This window comes from Pongo pygmaeus, chromosome 7, assembly GCF_028885625.2.
Source record: "Pongo pygmaeus isolate AG05252 chromosome 7, NHGRI_mPonPyg2-v2.0_pri, whole genome shotgun sequence".
NCBI classification, from domain to species: Eukaryota; Metazoa; Chordata; class Mammalia; order Primates; family Hominidae; genus Pongo; species Pongo pygmaeus.
Window position 1 is genome coordinate 98,609,825 of NC_072380.2, and position 17,378 is coordinate 98,627,202.

Consider the following 17,378-nt stretch of genomic DNA (forward strand, 5'->3'; position numbering starts at 1 on the left):
TGTGTTCGAGGTCAAACACTCAGCTAGGTCAGGGAGTATTTATGGACAGCCTACTTTTGCCCCCGGACCTTAAGAAGTCCTGCACCGGGATCAGCCGCTGACTGGAAAGTCAAATTAGCAGTGCCCAGCGCGAGCTTAGAGCAGCCTCTTCCCAAATCTCAGCGGCGGCCCCGCCTCTTCCACAGGTTCAGGCCCCGCCCTTCCCTGCTATTGGCTGTCCGTCCCCCTCCGCTCGATCGCTCGGAAGGCCCGGAGGAGCGGAGCTTTCCTAAGGCAGCATCCGAGCGCCCTCGCTGCGCATGCTCGGGGGAGGCGGATTCCGGGTCCGGAGTTGGAGGCTTTGGGCGGCCGCGGCGTAGAGCGCGGTGCCGGGGCCGGCGGGGAGGCGCGCGCTCGGGGCGCGGCGCCGGCGACGCGGCCACGCGGCGCGCTCCCGAGGAAGGGAGGTGTGGGGTCGGCTGGGGGTGGCGCGTGGCCGGGGTGGGGGTGGGGGGAGGGTCGGGTGTCGGCGAGCTCCGCGTGCGGGTTCCGAGTGGCTGCTGGCGGCCTGGGCTGCCGGGGCCGACGACTGGGTGGCTGCTGCCGCCGCGCCTGCTGCGAGATGGCGATCTTGGGCGCGGAAGGGTGAGGGCGCCCGCCGCAGGAGGAGGTGCCGCCGCCGTGGCCGCCCGGCTGCCGGGAGCCGACAGCTTCGCGCCGGGTAAGGACGGCGCGGCGCGGGGCTGGGGGTGCGAGCGGGCAGGGCTGGAGGGGGCACGGGCCCGGAGCCTTGGCCGCGGTGCTGGGCGCCCGGCGCCGTCCGACCCCGGGCTGGACCCTCCTACGAGCCGTCGGCGGACGGTCCGCCCTACCTTGGCTACCTTCTCCAGCCCGGGAGTCGGGAGTTTTCTGGGGTGGGGTCATGGGTCTTGCCCGGAGTTCGCCCTGGCACAGGCCTGTGCCAATGATCCTGGAGCGGAGCGAAGTGTTTCCGTGACTCTGCAGCCGCAGTTCTTAGGCTTCCTTAGCCTTCTCTTCGCCTTCCTCCACCTTTCCCTAACACCTCCCTGAAAACACAAATATATGGACTCATTGCCCGTTCCCTGATTTTCACCCCAATTTCAGCGTTGCAAACCAAGGACTCCAGCCTTGGAACGTCTTTTTCTGACATGTTTTTATCACTCCCCGTTCTTCACCGACTCTGCAGCTCCCCATCCCCCGCCGCCCCCCCAGCGCAACCCCCACCTCCACCTTTTGTGACCTGGTAGGTTCCAGTGACCTTGCAGATTTTACCAGTCCTTATCTTGTCTGTGACTTAACAAGACTCTCCTTTCATCTTCGTGTTCTTTTTTAAAAAAATTTAATTTTGTAGTTTGCTCCTTACCTTTACGACCTTTAAATGATCAGTCTTGTTCACAGTCCTTTCTTTGCTCTGCCGATTTGGAGTTTTCTTTGCTCTGGTAAATACATGAAACCTTCATTACCAAAGAAGAGTAGTGTCTGTTATAATTTTGACATTTTTACTCTTTCAGAATAAAATATTTTGCAGGGGCTTGATTTTGCCTTCTTTTTCTATTTGATAAGTTTAACAAATTTTTTTGTGTGTGTGTGTAGGTTAATGTGGAACAAGATTTGGTGTTTCTGCTTTAAAATGTTACTGGTAATAGTAGTGGGAAAAGAAATCATGTCCAAAGTTATCTTTGTTTTCCTCATTTGGTGTTTTTACCTGAAATACTTGGTTTACAGTTTCCTGCATTTTTTTTTTTTTTTAACAAGAGTTCGTGTTTATGTGTAAATCCACTTTACCTGCCTCACCAAATCTGTGTGTATTATACAAGCAAAATGCACCTTTTAAAAAAGAAAGTCATTCTTTTATTGTGTGACTTGTTTTTAGCCATCAAGTAGTAAATTAGCTGCGACTAGAAATGATCATTTTTCATAAATGGTTAGTATTTTAAAAAATGGAAAGTGTAGTGGCCAAGTGTTGGGAGCTACTCAGATTGAGAATTGTAAAGTATGTGGAATAGTTCTTTGGGACATAGCTTATTAACATTTTCAGATAGTTCTTACCTTAAAATGTGAAACTGCTGGTAAGATCTACATCAGGGTTTTGAAAAGCAATAATTATGAGCTACCGGCATAATACAGGATGTCACAGATAAAGTTTCTGCCTTCAAAGAGATGGTAATCTTTGCTGTTTACCCCACGGTGGCTGAAATTTCCTTTACTTCCTTGTACAGTTGTTAAGCATTTACTGCATAATTGTGGGAGGTATTTTGGGAAATACAAAGATGAACCGATTAGCAATTTCTGCCTTCACACTAATTAGGTAGATAGTGCTATACACAAATGCCCTATTTGTCTTTTAATATATACGTTTCATAAATGGTACCAAAATCCTCTCAGAAGTCAACTTCAAAGAGAGTAGAGCTCAGATCTTACTTGGCAAGGTGGGGATAAGAGGGTTAGTTTGTAGAGCTTCTGGCTTCTGAAATCGTGGTTTTGAAGGACGATTATGACTTTGGATAGGGAGGAAAGGTAATCCAAGCAGAGAGGTATCTCTAAGAGCACAGAGTTCCTGTTTGGGGAAAGGCACGTAATTATGTTTGGGTGGAACATAAACTTATTTGTACCAGGATAAAGGGTGATAAAACTTGAAGTAAAAATTTGGACCGGTTTATGGGTTGTTTTTAATGCCAGGCTTATGACCTTGTATTTACTAGGTGGTGGGGCTTCCACAGATGATTTTGAGTTGGGAGTGAAACAATTTGAACACTTTGTTTCAGAAGGATTAGTGGGATAGAGGCCTGTAGTGTGAATTGAGGTAGGGAGAGCCTGGAGATAGAAAGACCTCCCAGTTGTAGTCATGGGTAGTGAGGATCTGAGCTGTGGTGCACGCGAATGGAAAGGAAGAAAGGAAGTCGAATAGCCAAAATTTGATGAGAGGGCAAATGAAGAAAGTAAAAATAACTGATTCTGATCCAGGTTGGTTGGGAGAACAGTGGTACCATTTTGAGCAAGATCTTGAAGCTTTACCCTCAGCATATGTGTGCTACTTTATGGGGATTACTTTTGGGGGATTACTTTTTGGGGATTACTAATTCTTGGTAAATTGGGGATTACTAATTCTTGGTAAATTGGCGATTACTAATTCTTGGTAAAATGCTGGCCTGGAAAATTTCCATATGCGCCTATGCTTTGTGGATGTAATTTTAGGGGAGTCCATGAACCACCTGACGGTCATCCATGACACTCATCTCAGAATTACTTGGAGCTTTTTTTATTTTCGAGGCAGGATTTCTTTCACTCCTGTCCCTCTGGCTGGAGTGCAGTGGCTCTTTCTGGGCTCATTGCAACCTCCGCCTCCCAGGCTCAAGAGATTCTCCTGCCTCAGTCTCCCGAGTAGCTTGAACTACAGGCGCTTGCCACCACACCCGGCTAATTTTTGTATTTTTTTGTAGAGATGAGGTCTCACTATTTTGCCCAGGCTCGTGTTGAACTCCTGAGCTCAAGTGATCAGCTTGCCTTGGCCTCCCTAAGTGCCGGGATTACAGCGTAAGCCACCGTGCTGGGCCTACTGGGAGCTTTTTAAAACAGTAGAACCTTCAGGTTCTTCTGTGTACTGATAAGAACTCTTACTGTAGAGATATGCTGTATATATACAGAGACACAATGTTACATTTGTGTTGTGGTTTACAGTTTACAGAGAATTTTGACTAATGTTATTTGCTATTATATTACAGAATAAACTAGCCCTGGAGTTTAAATGATTTGCCTGAAGCATCATTCAGCTGGTGGGTAAAATGGAATCAGGAGATTGTTGACAATGATGGTTTTCTTTCATGTATGAAGATAATACAGTGGCTTTACCATCAATTAAATATAGTTACTGCCTTTAAGTGACCTTGTCAGTAAGACTAGATGATCCCACAAGATTTCTTCTAGTTTTTAACATTTTGTGATTCTCGAGTCCTAGACTTTCATCAGAGTATCTACCCTCCTTGTTTAATATGTGCATGAGAGCTGGTGAGTCTGAGGGATGAATTGGGTAGAGAAGAGCAGTTAGCAATATCAGATCATTCATTTGGATTGTTACTTTCTATGTATGTCTCACTTTGGGCTGGGGAGTAGGGAGGAGAGAGGTGATGTAAGTGAAATAAGAAACTTTAAGAACTTTATCGGGAGGCTGAGGCAGGAGAATGGTGTGAACCCGGGAGGCGGAGCTTGTAGTGAGCCGAGATTGCGCCACTGCATTCCAGCCTGGGCGACAGAGCGAGACTCTGTCTCAGAAAGAAAAGAAAAGAACTTTATCTTCTCTATTCATTTATACCTTCAGAATACTCTTTTCTTTCACGAAGCCTTTATCAAATAAAAATGGAGACTTTACAATGTAAATGAAGATTCCTACTCAGTTTTTCTTGGGTGGGTTAAGTAGCTAGCTAGTATGGTTAAAGCGTAGTGTGATCGGTAAACAGTTGACCTTTCTGCACCTATGAGATTATCTCCCTGGTAATAGGTAATCATAGCATGTTATTACATGTTAATAAACTTTGGTTTCATAATTATTAGAAAGACTGGGTTGTTTTTTACTCTTTGTATAAAAATATGATACAATTATAATGAACATTGGAAAATCCAATAAATTGCCCTTTATAGTGGTATCCAAGGAACTAGTTACTAATACTTAATGGAGGAAAAATGATAAAAACATACATAGATGAATTTTATTGTTTTTGCTGGCATTAAGAATTGTACTATACCTTATGTTAGTATAGCATTTCACATTTGTAAGTAATAACTATGTTTATCATTTGGTTCTCATGACAACTGATAAGTAGGTGTGTTAGGAAGTAATAATTGCTTTATATTTTATTTTATTGTATTTATTTATTTTTGAGACAGGGTCTTGCGCTGTTGCCCAGGCTGGAGTTCACTGGCACAGTCATGGCTAAACTGCAGTCTAGACCTCAGCATCCCAAGTACTTGGGACTACAGGTGTATATCATGACACCCAGCTAAATTTTTAAAATTTTTTATAGAGATGGGGTCTTGCTGTGTTTCCCCAGGCTGGCCTCGAACTCCTGGACTCGTGGCCCTCCCACCATGTCCTTCCAAAGTGCTGGAATTACAGGCGTGAGCCACCGCTTCCGGCCAATCATTGCTTTTTAGATGAATATGCTGAGGCTAAAAACAAAAGTTTAAAAAGTTAAATTTCCAAAGTATGTGGCTAGTTAGTGGCCACAATTAGAACTATAACTAAAACCCTTATTTTTGTTCCTATGTCAGTATTCTTTTCCCACCAGACTTCTTACTCTTCATGTACAGTGGAACATTAGTTAAGAGCTGTATGTGAAGGATATTAATTTACCTGTTTGGAATGTGTTAAACTTTTGTACCGTGTAGCTGTAAACTTGTCAGTTTTTTCCTTCGTGTTAAAATGGTAATCTCACTGCAGTGGCTATTGGTAGGTGATATTTAAATTTGTAAGCATTGTACCACAGAATAGTTATTCTCCTGTCAAGGATAAAGCAAAAGTTGATTTCTTATCTGGAAAAGTACATTGGTGAAATGTAGATATTTATTTTATTTTGAAAATTTTGAATTTAATTCTGTTGCTTTTACAGATGAAGTTTGTGTTTCCCTTTTATAAAAGCTTAGTCTTTGAAAATTTACATTTTTTGAGGATATACATCAGGATCTGATTTCCAAAATATATATAGATTGGGTATCCCTAATTCAAAGTTTGAAATGTTCCAAAATGGGAAACTTTGAGCTACCTACATTACTCAACAGAAACATTCACTGGAGTATTTCAGATTTTGGATATTTGGATTAGGGATACTCAACCTATATCATGATATTTTATTATTTTTGGTATTAGTTCATGAGCTCTACCATTGAAAAAAACCCAAAGATATTAAAAAGCCCTCCTTACTGGACACTTCAATTCATACATTTAAACAACTTTTTTAGGGAATGTATAATGTAAAACCATATTTCAGATGGTTTGTAAGTTATAAGGAAGACTAGCATGGTTTTTAAGTTATAAGGAAGAGTAGCATTTGTTGATTTAGTCTTGACATTTCTTTTTTTCTTTTTTTTTTTTTTTTGAGGTGGAGTTTCCCTCTTGCTACCCAGGCTGGAGTGCAGTGGCGCGATCTTGGCTCACTGCAGCTTCCGCCTCCCGGGTTCAAGAGATTCTCGTGCCTCAGCCTCCCAAGTAGCTGGGATTACAGGCATGCACCATCACGCCTGGCTAATTTTGTATTTTTAGTAGAGACGGGATTTCTCCATGTTGGTCAGGCTGGTCTTGAACTCCAGACCACAGGTGATCTGCCTGCCTCAGCCTCCCAAACTATTGGGATTACAGGCGTGAGCCACCACGCCTGGCCTAGTCTTGACATTTCTTAAACCTACAGTTCACTCACAGCACATACTGGTGTACCTACTATGTGCCAGACATATTTCTAGGTGCTGGGAGTACAGTGTTGAGATGACAGATATGAAGCCTTTCCTCTTGGAACCTGGAGTTTAGTGGAATCACTAACATTAACAAGGGCATAGAACTTTATCTTCTCAGGTTGTAATTTTGCAGAGTGTAATTAATTATACCTCTCCTTTTTCTGGGGTTTGAACAAATTATGCAGAACACACAAGGAACCAGGTGAGTGTTGTTTCAGTTATGTACTGCTGTGTAGCAAACAGCCCTAAACCCAGTGACTTAAAACAACCATTTTCTTTGTTACAGTTTTGCTTTCCTGGGTTGGGCTCAGTTGGACAGGTTTTGCTGGTGATCACTCTAATGGCTGCTTTTCTCTCCATGTAGGCTTTCCAGCAGAGTTGCTGGCCTTACCTGGTAGCTGATGGCTTAGGGCTCACAAGAGTGCAAAACAGAAGCAACCAGATGTTTTTTTTTGAGAGGGAGTCTCTGTCAACCAGGCTGGAGTGCAGTGGCTCAATCTCGGCTCACTGCAACCTCCACCTCCCAGGATCAAGCGATTCTCCTGCCTCAGCTTCCCAAGTAGCTGGGATTACAGGCATGCACCACCATGCCCAGCTAATTTTTGTATTTTAGTAGAGATGGGGTTTCACCATGTTGGCCAGGCTGGTCTGGAACTCCTGAGCTCAGGTGATCTGTCCGCCTCAGCCTCCCAAAGTGCTGGGATTACAGGTGTGAGCCACCGTGCCTGGTCTGCAACCAGATCTTCTTAAGGTTTAGGTTTGTAAGGGACACAGTATCATTTCTGCCTCATTATACTGGTTAAAGCAAGTCACAAATCTAGCCCAGGTTCAAGGGTACAAATGTGTGAATCCATTTGGGGCCACCAATGTAACAGATTACCATAAATTTTATTTAAGTATAACATCAGCTTTATTATACCAAAACAGGACTTCTGGAAAACTGCTTTGGAAGCCGAAGCTTAGGCAGCTTACTACTTTCCTCAAATCTGGATTTTGAGTCTGAGCATGCCACAGGGAAGGCTGAGTCTAAAAAGTGCAAATGACAGCACATCTGGCTTACTACGCAGATGGGAATAGCTAGCACTCTCCTTGGTTAGAAAAGAAGAGAACATTTGTGGCCTCTGAGGTTTTTCCTAGTATGCCACCATAATGGGGCAGGATTAACTTGCTTTCTGCTTGAGGGCAGTGGGATCTAACAAAGTACAGGACCCAAGAGTCCATGCTGCTCGGAAGTAGTGATTTACCCAATCTCGTGAATTGGAACAGACAGCATCCCATGCAGAAAATGGGCCACAGATGGGCAGAGATCGATTCCCTCTGCCCTTGTGATTGGATTTGAGACCTAGGGGAGCAGGGTTTCTTGACTATCACTCTGGCCTTGACCAGAGTGAGCAACCTGTCCCCCCACACTCCCAGCCCCAATGGCATTTTCTGTTTGCAATGTCTTGAAAAAGCTTGGGATAAGCTACTCTTCCTTGGAGAGGTGTCATTATAGTGGAGAGAATTCTCTTTCCTTCTAGAGACTGGAATGGTAATCCTCTCTTATGGAAATACAATGAATAAGGTGCTGCTTCTCCTTTCCAAGAGCAGGTAGATTCATTGATTGCTATCCGGGTTTTTCTCGCTTTATCACTTAACCTTATCCACTATCGCTTTATTTTAGTCTTAGCAGTATTTTTTGTTTGTTTGTTTTTAGTTCAAGTTGGCTGCTAAGTAATGCCATGGTTAAAGGTGAAATGAAGAAAATGAGTGTTTAGTTTTTATTACATTATAGCTTCTAAGTGGAGTAGTGAATGCATTTCATTTTAAGAATTTAGGTTATTAGTGCATAGCTGTGAAGCATTTTTGAAGCATTTCATGTACACTAAAAAACGGGCCCCTGCATCCTAATGCAAATCTCTTTGCAAATTTCTGAAAATAGTACATTGGCTGTTGTGGGGAGGAGTTTGGTAATTGGATGTACTGAGAAACATGATTTATAGAAATAGGAAAGGCCAGGGCACAAAGAAGGGCATGGATAGAGTTACATGAAGGTGCTTCTTGATGGCTCTCCTCCCTACCCTAAATTACTTGGATAGTTAAAAAATATCCTAGCATTAACAGAATGTAGGTATGATAGCCTTTTAGGAAACAAGGAAAACAAGTTCTTTTGATAGCTGCTCAGTATACTCATAAATCTGATTGACTGGGCTGGGTGGAAGCCGACTGTTGAGTCCTGACTTGAAATTAGGATACTGTGGTTACATATTAGCCCCAACTTGCCAAGATGTCCTACTTTTTGTCTGTGTTTAGTTAGACTGGGGAAGAGAATTAGTTAAGTGAACCTGTTTTGTATAAAGTAGGATATTCTTTACCTTAGAAGTAAACAAACTAGATTGCTCTTCTCTTTTTAAGTTTTTAACAGTAGAGGCACTTTTGGCATACAGGTTAAGAGTCACAGTTTAAAGTCAGGCAGACCTGACTTCTGGTAGTATTGCTTAATGGCAGGATTGCCTCAGTTTCTTCTTTTGTAAAATGTAAAGAATACCATCCTTAATGGATTTTTGTAAGGATTAATCGAAATAATGTTTATAAAGCAGAAAGCATGGTGGCTAGAACATAAACCCTTAAATCATGTTTATTGCTCATAATTCAGTATTATGAAGTGGAAAATTCAAACAAGTATTCACTTTGCTGTGAGCTACTCATTTCTCAAAGACAGTTCTAGCTTCGTTTTGGCATGGGCAGAGCTCCTTATCAAATTTCCACCCCCAGCTTTTTTTTGAGACAGGGTCTCCGGCAGCTCTGTCTCCCAGGCTAGAGAGCAATAGTGTGATCATGGTTCATAGCAGGCTTGACCTCGGGGGCTCAAGCAATCCTCCCACCTCAGCCCCACAAGTAGCTGGGACTACAGTTACGCACTAACATGCTCAGCTAATTTTTTTTTTTTTTTAGTGGAGATGTTGCCCAGGCTGGTCTTGAATTCCTGGGCTCAAGTGATCCCCTCTACCTCGACCTGCCATAGTGCCGGGATTTACAAGCATGAGCCACCAGGCCTGGCCAAATAAACAAAAAAAAAGTTGCTAAAAGGGTAAGCACGAAATCTGGGATACTGACTTAACATGGCTGGCAATATATCAGCTAGTGATGGTTTTGCTGTGCAGCCTGGGAACAAGAAATCATTAACACCATCATTAGATGAAATATAGTATAGACCAGTGTTTGTCAAAGTGCAATCCTTGTATAACAGTCGTCTGGGATGCTTATTAAACATGTTCATTCTTGAGTATCCTTTGAGATCTCTGATATGGTCCTTGAGAGTGGAGCTTAGGAATCTTCATTTTTTGCAAATATCTCAAGAGATTTTATGTGCATTAGTTTGAGAACTGTTGGTAGAAACTGAGTTGGTTATTTGGAGTCCTAGTGTGCTCAGTCAGAGTTCATTTTTCTAGCTAGCTAGCTAAAGTATTCCTTTTTTTTTTTTTTTTTTGAGAAAAGGTCTTGTTCTGTCACCCAAGGCTAGAGTGCAGTGGCAAGATCATGGCTCACTGCAACCTTAACCAACCTCCTGGGCTCAAACGATCCTCCCACCTTAGCCTCCCTACTAGTTGGGAGTACAGGTGTGTGCCGCGACACCTAGCTAATTTTTTATTTTTATTTATTTATTTATTTTTTATTTTTTTAAGACAGGGTCTTACTGTCACCCAGGCTGGAGTGCAATGGCGCTATCTCGGCTCACTGCAACCTCTGCCTCCCAGGTTCAAATGATTCTTGTGCTTCATCCTCCCGAGTAGCTGGGATTACAGGTGCATGCCACCACGCCCAGCTAATTTTTGTATTTTTAGTAGAGACGGGATTTTACCATGTTGGCCAGGCTGGTCTCGAACTCCTGGCCTCAAGTGATTCACCCGTCTTGGCCTCCCACAGTTCTGGGATTGATTATAGCCATGAGACACCGTGCCCTGACTAATTTTTTATTTTTCGTAGAGATGGGGGTCTTACCTTATTTCCCAGGCTGGTCTTGAACTCCTGGACTAAAGTGATCCTCTCACCTTACCCTCTCTCCCAAAGTGCTGGGATTAAAGTTATAAGCCACCATGCCCAGCCATCAAGTATTCTTTAAGTACACATGTGTAATGTAAATACAAAGAGAGCTTAACATCTGAACCTTCCAGTCGTTTAAAACAGCCCAAGATAATTGCCAAGGACTTGATCCAAACAAACTAGAAACTTGATACAGGGTGATTACAGTGAGGAGTAGGCAAGAGAAATGATACTGCAAAGAGATGTCCATTAGGCTTCCTTGTTCAAAACATTTCCTCTATACTTCTTTCTACAAAAGCAGAAATTATTTTGAGTGAAGCTAATTCTTTTTAAAAAATGCCTACTAAAAGTTAAGCTAGAAGTTATGATTCATTATTAAATAGTCTGATTGCTTTTCACTTAGCTAAGGTAAGCCACTTAAAAATAGAGATTTTTGACTGAAATGTGTCAAATTTGGAATTTGGTCTTTTGACTAGAAAGTAGGTTGGTTGGGGGCATGATGTGTCTCTTATAGGGAAAAGCCTTTGCTTAGGGTAAGGCGTTGACTTGGAAAGTCATGAGAAAATGTTTGAATTTTAAATTAATGAAAGAAACAAAACAAATTCAAGCTAATCTCTAACTGTTATTTAGGGCCACAGTGATGACACCTACGGGCTACCTCACTTAAACCCTCCTCAGTCCTGTGACCAGCAGGACCCAAAATCTGATCCTGTCATCAGAAGAGTCGATCTTTTTTCCTGGAAAAACCTAAAAATATGGTTGAAATAAACATAGGTTGCTATGTTAGTAATTTTGTGGTCAAAAATATGCCAAACCCATGATTTTTTTTTCTCAATTGGAGTAGAAAGGATTAGTTGGCATTTCTTTTTGAGGAGCCTATTGTTTTTTTTTTTTTCTTCTTCTGAGACGGAGTCTCACTCTGTTGCCCGGGCTGGAGTGCAGTGGTGCAGTCTCAGCTCACTGCAACCTCCACCTCCTGGGTTCAAGCAATTCTCCTGCCTCAGCCTCCCAGGGATTATAGGTACCTGACACCCGCTGGCTAATTTTTATAGAGATGGGGGTTTCACCATGTTGGCCAGGCTGGTCTTGAACTCCTGACCTCAAGTAGATCCGCCTGCCTTGGCCTCCCAGAGTGCTGGGATTACAGGCTTGAGCCAAGGCACCTGGCCATGAGAAGCCTATTGTATTTGTGTTTGTTTTCACTGTCTCTTTGAGCCCTTTCTTTCGAGGAAAAACAATAGCCATCTCTTTTTGTCTATGCCCTGTGCAATATTGTGTCGATGTTTACAAGTGAATACCGAACAGAACGTATATATTATACTTGGGAATACCATTTTTCTAGGTTAAAAATTTTGGTAATTGTAACTTGTTTTAAAGCTTTCTTTGTGATTTAATTTTTTCATTAACGTATTGGCTATTTAGAGCTTGGGCCTTAAATAAAGTAAGACAAACCTAGATTTGAGTTTTGGCACCCATGGGCTGAGTGCTACTGTTTAAGTTAACTTCAGTTTAAGCCCTAGTTTTATCATATGTAAAGTGAGAATAATATACCCAATTCATGGGTTTCTTGTGTGACTTAAACCTGGTACTTAAGTTTTCAGTACATATTCACTAGGCTGGGTCTATAATACCTTCTCATTGATGTCAGATCTATTTCAGAATTTTCTTGAATTTTGGAAAGGTAATCCATTCCATATGCTGTTAAATAAAACCGCAGTGAAGTCTAGGGCAGTGCCTGTAGTTTGGCAAATGCTTGTGTGTGGATAAGTAAGGTTAATAAATAGCCACACATCAGGTCAGATTTTGTTGCTAAATGAACTTGCAGTTTTTTTTTAGCTTTTTGCATTTTGGATCTGTGGATAAAGGATTGTGTCCCTGTATTTTGGATTCTGATACTTTCCTCTAAGAATAAGGAATATCTGATGAAAATTTATCCTTTACAGCATGCTTTAGAATGCTTAAGAAGAGTATTTGTAAATAGTGAATTAACATTGTGTATCTATTACGTGAATAACTTGAAAATATCTTTTATTTATTTATTTATTTTTATTTATTTATTTATTTATTTATTTATTTATTATTATTATACTTGAAAATATCTTGAAATTTTGTATTTATAACAAAATGTGGCAGTACTGTATTCCTTTCAAGTTCTTAAATGTAATTTCTAATCCTTACTGCAGGTGTGTGAGGGGCTTTCTTTACCTACTTTTCTCTATATTGTTGTGGAAATATGGAAGAAAAATATTGAGAGCTTCTGTGCCTCAGAGTAATTGAGAGTGTGGTTAGAGTGGTGGTGATCAGGGTGGGATGGGGTTAGGAAATTAACTATTATTGGGCACGTTCTTATTCCTGATTCTAGAAAGAGTTCCACTTTCCCACAGTTAATATTAACACCTTTTTTAAAAAAAACCCTCACAATACTATGTTAATTTGGTGTTATTATCCTCATTTAACAGACAGGAAAACTGAGACTCAGGTTAAATACGCACAAATAGAGTTGAAGTTTGCATGTAGGTCTGTCCGACTTAAAAACTGTTCTCTACATTACATTACCAAAATGTGCTCTTCTCAAACTTAAAATTAGCACTTTGGAATTGAAGAGTTAGGACATCTCCATGGCTGCTTAAATGCTGATAAATTAGAATTCTTAATGTATTAAGAAACAATCAGGAGATGTTTTGAGGTGAACATAACTTTGAGTAATGATATCCTGATGATGAGCACGGTGTAGAAGAGTGCTAGTCTCATTAGCAGTTCTGGGTTTGGCCTACCATTAAGAAGCTCTGTGTTTCTGAGTAATTCTCTTAATCACCTCTCATCCTCAGCTCAGCTCCATGACTCTGCTTTCTGCTGCTTCATAAATGCAGCAAGTATGTGTATTTCAGGAATGCCAAAATATTAAAAATTTTTGAATTTTAAGGAAAAAAGTCTGTTAAGCAAATATACTATTAAAATATCAGTTTGAATAAAGTGACCAATTACTTATGGAAATGTTTGTGTCATTTTGAAATAAGAGTTTATACTGAAGTTTGATCAGAGTGAGAATGTCATGTTGTCCTGAATGCTTTCCGAGAATACATGGAAATTATGTATTAAACATGATCTCTAACAGCTTACCTACTCCATTGTTTATGTGCTTATACTTTTACACACTTATCTTTTTACAATTAATTGTTCTTTCTCTTTTAACCTTAAGGAAAGGTATTTTCAAAGGCTAGCTTAACAGCCCACAAAACCACCTGATGTAAGCTTTAGTTCGTAAAATAAGAGAATGGTAACTTCAGATTGATACAGCAAACTTCTCAAAAATTTTAAGGCATGGGTTAGCTCAGCGCTTCTTATTTTGTATTTTGTTTCTGAAGTGCGTATGTAGGGAAAGAGCATTAGCTTTGAGACCAAGGAAATCTGGCTTCAAATTCAGACTTACTAGTTTCATGGCCCTGGGCAATTTACTTCAACCTAATTTTTCTTATCTGTTAATGGGACTAGTAATGATGACTGTAATGGATAATTGATAATATTAGAGATAATTTTTTTGTAAAGTGACTGACATATAATAGGAGCCCAGTAAATGTTTGCTGCTGTTGTTATATTTTGGAGTCAGAGGCCTGGTTCAGTTCCGTGTTTAAGACTGGCTGTGTTTTCTGCATCACTCAGGTGCCCCACCTAAGTGTATGAGGTCTTGGGCTTTATCATCTTACCTTTCTGCCTAGCAAGTATATACACAGCTCTTTTTATATGTTAACTTATGTTGATTCTGTAAGTTTGGAACCCAAGTTTTAATGTACTTAGTGTTATTTGAATCATGTTTTCTTCAGAAACATGCAGCATAGGAGTGGGAAACCTGTTTCCTGATGTTCACTAGGGTAAGGGGAAAAACTATCAAATGCATACACATATATATTTATATATATATTTTTTACTCTAAAAACTTTGGTATTTGGTATAATATGCAAACATAATATTGTATAAGAAACTGAGAAATTATAGCAAATTAAAAGAAAAAAACTACCTCATTCTCAGTACTGTACTGATACCATTTAGGTTTATCTTTTGTTGACATAATAGAGTAATGATGCCAAAGAAAGCCCTATGTTTTTGTCTGTCTTTTAAAGGTCCATAGCTCCTTAGGTTAAAAATTGGAATAGTTGCTGCTAAGTTTGATGAATACATTGTCTTTTCTTTCTAATGTTTTCTGGTAAACATAGTAACTGATATCCTTTCCTGCAATGGAGGAAAGCTGTCAATTTCATTTTGGGGAAGTTGGTATAATCTATTTTAATATTTTTTAAAGGTTCTTTTTATGGTGCAACATCACCACCTTGTGGCCTTCTAGAATATTGTTGCAAAGTTGTTTCCACAACTGTAAGCATAAATTAAATTGTTCTCTGATGTTGGCCAAGGACTCCATCTAGTTTGTAATGGATAGCTTTTTACTGTAAATAAGGGTGGAGAGTAGAAAATAAAATGATTTATATACAAGGATTGCAACTTTATAAAAGTGTATTTGAGGAAAATAATTGTATAAATCATTGTGAGGTTGGTATAATTATGGATGGTTTCTGTGTATTTCATATTTTTATGAAATATACACTATTTTCAGTGAAGTAATTCTAAGCTAAAAATTATCAATATGTTCTATGTTTCAATTATCATTTAATAAGAAAACTGAGGCTGAGTGAAGTTTAGATGCCCCATCTCACTCAGCCATTTAATATAGAACTGTTTGTTGTCTAAAACAGTGTTTTCTAAACTGATGACTCTTGGAGGGATATTTTCCACATGAGTCTTTACACTTTTTTCTTTTTTTATATGACTGCTAACAGCCAAATACTCTTTTCGTTTTGATGATAACTTTAAGGGGAAAAAAATCAGTATGAAAAGTATGATGGTTCATTTAAAAGAGCATCTAGAATAAATAGGCCATTTGGTTTTACTGCTCATATTTACTTAGTTGTTTGGGCATTTGGTTGACACTAAGTATTCTTCAGTAGCAAATATGTATTAAACACTTCCAGTATGCCAAGCTTTGAGGGAGGCAAGCTAGATACAGTGGTGAGGACTTGCCCTGGCATTCTTGGAATTTAGTATTCAGTGAGATAAATATAGCTGTTTTGATGACAAAAGTGTAATATCAGGGATTCTGGATAAAAGTAGCTATAATTTGTTTTGTGTTAGGCATCATGCAAAGGGATTTAGGTACTGTTTTTTAGTCTCAGCAATTTATTTTGGAATTTTGCTTTGATTTTGCAGGAACAGTGTATATGCACACAAATAAGTATTGGTGGAAGCCCTGACATACCTCCATGGAACGATAGTTTTCTTTGTAAAGTATTAACGGTTTGGCTGTTACAGTTCCAGTGGGCTTTCATGGCTTGGTGTTGGTATCCTACCACCATTTGTCACAATGTTTCTGTGGGAAAATCTGTCTTGTATTCCAAGAAGCCATCTTTTCCTTAAACTTTTGGGGTCTAATGTTTGACAGTTTGGGGATTAGTATATGACTTCTAAAGTGTTTGGAATGTTTAATTAAGGTCGGAGAGTATCCAAGTGTAATAAGCTTCTCTCTTATATTCTTTTGTTTCTTTGAGTATTTAATAAGTCAAACTAGCATTTTAGATCCTTTACTTTTGTATTGGATGTTTTTCTATTGAGCATTTGTTTTGGGCTGTGGAGATGAAATATTGGTGAGGTGAGCATGGACTTGAATCTTAGAATTAGGGCAGAGATGGGAGAGGATGTAGGTGGGTATTGTCCCATTGCATAGTATTTTCTTAATGATATTTTAATGTAAAATTTCAGTTCTGTGCTATATAGGTATTTTCTTAACCTAACCACTCTGGCCATCTTTTATTGTTGTCTTAGCAGTTAACATAATAATATGTTGTTTTATTAATTGTGTATCTGTGTATCTTCATTTAATACACATTTATTGAGGGCTTTTTTTTTCTTTGGAGACAAGGTCTAGCTCTGTCCCCCAGGCTAGAGTGCAGTGGTGCCATCACAACTCACCACTGCCTCAAGCTCCCCAGGCTCAAGTGCTTGTCCTACCTCAGCCTCTTGACTACAGGAACGCACCACCACACCCAGCTAATTTTTTTTTAAGTTTCCTTTATTTTGGGTATATATAATTCTATTTTCTTGCAGAGACAAGGTTTTACTGTGTTGCCCAGGCTGGTCTCGAACTCCTGGGCTCAATTAATCCACCCACCTTGGCCTCCCAAGGTGCTAGGATTATGGGCATGAGCCACCATGACTGGCCCATTTATTGAGTATTTAGTAGGGGCCAAACATTGGGCTAGAGGCTGGAATTACGATGAAGCTTCGTAATAAAGACTTTAACAGTGTGTAACGGGGGAGATAGAGAAAAAAAACATGGTTAGAGTGCTCTGAAGACAAATAGCAACTAGTTCAAAATTGGAGAGATGATACCTGAGCAGACGGATGATTAGAAATGAAGGAGAAGAGTAGTGGGAGGAACATGTGGGAAGTCGTTGATATACAAATCTGTATGAGAATCACCTAGAATGCCCAACACAGTCCCCGGGTGATTCTGCCATGCAGCCAGATTGGGGATAATTGGCAATGAATTAGAAATATGTGTGAATAGTGAACTTTTTTTCTGGAGAATCATCTTTTTTTGTCTACCTAAATTTTAATGAATGGAGGTAAGAGAGGGAATGTGTATAAATAATTGATTTGAATGACCAGGACTAGTTTGATAATAGTTGGAGTGTGCCCCTTTCTCTTCTGGAACCTATGCTCTAAACAACTCCAACAGTTTCATTGTTTCTAACCGTGAACTATTAAAATGAGCTGGAAGAAAATTCTTGTCAATGGGGATTGGTGCCACTACTCAGCTGGGCCCAAGTTTCTCCTCTGTCTGCCTCAAATTCCTTACCTTAGTCACA

The 17,378-nt window shown here is 40.3% G+C and overlaps 1 protein-coding gene across 7 annotated transcripts in view; it reads left to right on the forward strand.

Annotated features, from left to right (window-relative positions):
- The first annotated feature begins 315 nt into the window (after window positions 1-315).
- Window positions 316-17,378, forward strand: part of WWP1 (WW domain containing E3 ubiquitin protein ligase 1) — a 126,522-nt gene continuing 109,459 nt past the window's right edge. For 3 of the 7 annotated variants that reach the window (XM_054499857.2, XM_063668946.1, XM_063668947.1), the window contains exon 1: window positions 472-700. The gene's annotated coding sequence lies outside the window, so the exon portion shown is untranslated. Of the gene's footprint in view, window positions 701-17,378 lie in introns of all 7 variants that reach the window. The other 4 variants (XM_054499852.2, XM_054499856.2, XM_054499851.2 and 1 more) reach the window with 4 other exon arrangements.